The sequence below is a fragment of the Parasteatoda tepidariorum genome, chromosome 2, assembly GCF_982258835.1.
Source record: "Parasteatoda tepidariorum strain Cologne lab strain chromosome 2, Ptep-v5.0, whole genome shotgun sequence".
Lineage (NCBI taxonomy): Eukaryota > Metazoa > Arthropoda > Arachnida > Araneae > Theridiidae > Parasteatoda > Parasteatoda tepidariorum.
Genome location: NC_141756.1, coordinates 71,014,146 through 71,019,197, shown reverse-complemented (window position 1 = coordinate 71,019,197; position 5,052 = coordinate 71,014,146).

Below are 5,052 nucleotides of genomic sequence, written 5' to 3'. Positions count from 1 at the left end.
ATTTTGTTCAATTCCTTACACAAGGGTTTTTTAAGGATTCATGACTAAAGGACCAAACAGAAAACAAGCCTGGTGACTAGGATGGCCATTCTTTTGTCATACGAAAATCTAGTAAATTTTTCTTACACCATTCGCTTGAGTGTATTCTGCTCTGGTTTACTTGGTTCACTGGTTCATTTCGAACCACTTGATTTGCTTTTGGTATCCAAAGAAATGAGACCTTTTGTGACAAAGAAACCATGATATCGTTCAAAATTACTTTATAATAAGTTATAAAAAAAATAGAATTTTAAAATGAATAATAAGTTTTTTTTTCCATTTCATAAAACTGTTCAAATAGAATGGAATGAAACTTTATTTTTCTTTAATACCCATCGGGGAAAGCATTTTATGTCATTTCAATATAAACCATATGTATACAGGGTGATTCTAAAAAGATGGGAAAAATTTTGGGAAGTGATTGTACACACCCAGACAAACAATTTTTATTGAAGAATGCATGGTCGAAAACAAAACCCAAAACCGCTAGAGGGCGTCAAAGTTTATGTTCTTATATGAGGCAAAAACACACAAAGAACGATGAAGTTAAGTTATAAAAGCAAATTTAATGGCATGTAATTACAATAAATGTTCAAAACAGTGGCCGGCAGCGGCTATGCTGATACAACGGCGAAGAAAAGATAGGCGAACTTTCCCTGCAGCGGCTGAAAGCTTCGCGACAAATAACGTAGCGCAGTAACTCGCAATAGGAATTGAGCTTTCTCGTTTGCATGAAAAAACTTTCCAAATGCGCCGGCACCTTTGCGTTTTGTTTTCGACCATGCATTCTTTCATAAAAATTGTTTGTCTGGGTGTGTACTACCACTTCCTAAAATTTTCCTGTATATATATTTTTCAGTTTTTTTTTGTTTTGTTTATTGCTTAAAATGATTGACGGCGCTCAGTTAAATTTTAATTACAATTTACTTTTATAACGTTACAAATTAATTTATTTTAATTTAAAAAAATCAATTAAGTGATCCAGTTAAATTAATTAAGAATTACAATTTATTAATGTCTCTTTTAATTGAAGAGTTTAATTTTAAGATCGCAGCATTTCCTTGAAAAAAAAACTGACTGCTGCGTGCAGCGTTTAGGGTTTTAAAAGATGAATATTATAGATAAATATTTACAGGTATTTTATTTATTCATTTCATATTAAACAAAGAAATAATCTAAATGAATGATTTAGCAATATTTATCGATTCAAAATCACAAAATGTTTTTGCAAAGATATGACTGATAAAAATTCTTGTAAGTAGTGGAGAAAAAAAGAGGAAATAACTGAATTCAAGTATAACTCAAAACGCAATAACGCATATTATATCATCGCATTCGTACATTTAGATGTTTCTACCATTACGTTTTACAAAGTAAAGACAGAATGCTTTATGTATATCTAAATTTCTTTGTAAGACATTACTGCAAAAATGGCATAAAAATCTGTAATTACGTACTAATTTTAGTTTTAAATAATTCTTTATGTAAAATTTAGTTTTCATGATCATCGAATTAGAGATTTGGAATAAATGCTAAGAAAATTGACATTTCCCTCAAATATTTTATTATTATGTATGAATTACGCGTTATCGTGAATTAAATAATTTGGTTTACATTAATAATTGTGTTCATTAAGCTAAAAAATATTCTATTGAACGAATTTTAAAATAAAGCAGCCATTTTCTTTCGCATTTCCCCCCCTCAGATAACGACGAAAAGACATATTTTTAAAACTTGCTCGATTATACGTAATACATATAATACTTCTTATTTTTATTATTTTGTTGATAAGTACTATTTTGGTTGTACAATTATAAAAAATGAGTAATTAGAGGTGAATAATATAAGGTTAACTCCAGGCAATATTTAAGGTTAATATACGAACTTCTTCTTCAGCACGACAGCCCCTTACAGGCCTTGGCTGCCTCAACCACGCGTAGCTTCCAACGCCTCCTATCCATGGCGACTTTTCTCCAGTTGTTAATCTTTATTACTTTGAGATCTTTAGTAGTGTCATCCAGCCATCTAGTTGGAAGTCTTCCTCTGGCCCGAGATCCAGAAGGATTTTTAAAGGTGGCGATTCGTACTGCGTTGTTTTCTGGACCTCTCCAGATATGGCCAATCCATCTTAATCTATTGCCTCGGATGACCGGCATTATCTGGGGCTGTCCATAGAGTCTATATAATTCAAAGTTGTATCTGATTCGCCAACTGCCTCTTTCCTGTACTGGGCCAAAAATATTTCTAAGGATTTTCCTTTCAAAAACACCAAGAGTACGCTGAGTGTCTGCGTTTAGTGTCCATGTTTTACTTACATAGAGCAATACAGGTAGAATAAGAGTCTTATAAATTTTAATTTTGGTTTTTCGACTGATTAGGCTTGATCTTAATTGCTTTCTTAGTCCAAAGAAACACTTGTTTGCCATTTTAATTCGGTTGTCTACTTCTGTTTTCATGCTGTTTTGGTCATTGATCATTGTTCCAAGGTATTTGAATTCATTAACCTTTTCAAAGGTGTAACAATTTATGAATAAAGGATCGTGATTTACAGTTGTGGCTGGAGATTCCATAAATTTAGTTTTATTTTCGTTGATGGTAAGGCCCAGCCATTGTGGCAGAAGTTACGAACGATATATACGAACTTAATTAGTTTAATATACAAACCTCACTGCACGATTAACTGATCTCCTATATTTGCTTAAATTGCTGGTAAAATTCATTGCGAATCAAATTATTAAGTTAAAAATTAAGCGTAAAATTTATTATCACTTTAAATACCCAAAATGACTAACTATAAGTAACTAAACTAAGTAACTCTAAGTAACCTTATAAGTAAATAAAATTTATTAACGAAATAACTAACTAAGCAAACAAAAAAATAAAAACAAAACTAACATAATGTTGAGAAAGTTCGAAAAAGAGACGACTTTGATATATCTAGGTACAAAAGTCTTTTCATTTCATTTGGTCGCAAATAAAAATTATAAGGAAAAATAAAAAAAATTCTTAGTTATTAAACAGTTTACAATTTTTAGAATAATTGTACATGATGCAATATAGCATCTTTGGCTATATTTTCATTTTCCGAAAAAGAACACAACAGAAAGAGAGTTTTTTAAATATGTATTTATGGCATTGGCTGATATGATCTAACAGATATCGACGAACAATAACGCCAAATACATAAGATACGATGTGTGTACTATGATAAGATACGTGTTGTATTTATCATTTTGCAACCTTTAACCCAACTTAGTTGCGCCATTGAAAAGTATTATTACGCCATATTTTGCTATTTCATTTACGAATCAATTTATCTCTGTTTTTAATACTGTGTTTTTTAAATTGAAATGTACTAAAGTGAAACAACTTTATTAAAATTGTTAGCTCCTGAAAAAGTTTCATATTTTTTTTTCTTTTGAAGAAAAAACATAATTGCCACTTATGGAAAAATTGTCCTCGTTTACGAAAAAAAAAAAAAAAAAAAAAAAAAACATCTAGCGCTATTAAGAGAAAATAAAGCATTTCTTTTGGTTTTAGTTGGCATAGTACGGTGGTAGATTTTCGTGATTTTCCTTTTCAAGTAACACAAACGGTGGTACATTAAAAAGTCCCCCTCCCAATGAGAGATAGAAGAATTTTGTTGTCTTCTGGATTAAATTCAAAATTGCAAAGCTACAGAGTTAAATATTGATAGCCATAACTCTGATATGAAAAGGCTTGGTTCAGAATATTAAAAATGTCTTTGCGTTATATTGCATAGCCCTCATTATTATAGAAAAACAAAATGTGTTTTTTTTTTTTAAAACTTTTTTTTCTTTCTCTATTTTATCACATATTTCTGCGAATTTAGACACGTTAATAAATTTCATACGTTATCTTCATTTAAATTTAATTTCTTTTCCCACTCTAATTTGATTAAAATTATCTAAATTATCGCCGTGGTTATTCGGTAGAAAATATGTTATTTACTGTATTTTAACCACTTCTTGATTATGATATTTCAAAGATATTATCAAAAATATTTAAAAATTCTCATAAATTTTTTTTTCTGAAACTTAAATTTTTCTGAAAGCTTTTTTAAATTAAATTTTTTAAAATAGCATTAGAATAGATTATTAAAAATCAGATATTTTTTTTCATTTTCTCATTAGATTTAGATTGAAAATACAATTATTCACACGTTTTTTCATCTGATCGTAAAATATCTTATATTTGAAATATTCGAGACATAAAACATGACCTTTTGTTTTTAGATTGCTACAAAAATATCATTTATTCATTTCTTTAACAAAGAAATTAAATTTTATTCAAATACTTTCATTATTACAATATGAAATAAAAAAAAATGTAGTTCTTAAGTGGATTGCGTAAATCAATAAATACTATTAAAAAATACAGTAATTTTTTATGTTCATTTATTTTACATAATTGATGAAGATTTCTTAGATTTAAAAAAAAATACGTCGTTAAAAATAAATCAAAAATGAACATTTAAAAAATTAAAATTGTTTCAAAAATCAAAATTTTTTCATAAATTAAAATTTTCAAAAATTTTTATCTTTTTTTTTGTCATTATAATTTTAAGACGAAAGAAATATAAACGAATTTTCTTTAGAAAAACTTCTGTTAGGTGTTTCTGACATTATAAATACAGACTTTAGGAATTCCCTAATTTCATTTTGCGAAATATGTATTAATGTATTTTCAATCAAAATTTTTAAAAATTGCATTATGAAAAATAATTTAATTATAAAGGTCTACATTTTATAAGAAGATTGTTTTTTTTTTTTTAAATAGTTAGAACATACGTCAGCAATCTTTTTAAGGTGAAGTTATTATTTTGTTGAAAAGAAAAATGGTTGCGCTTTTTTACTTATCCTATTGCTAATAAAAAAAAGCATTCTTTTTTTGTAATGCGACGAATTATATAACAAAATAAATGTGCGTTTATCTAAATTGAAACTTGTGATGACGATTTCACGTGTTAAAAACGAAGATGTCGCTGCAATC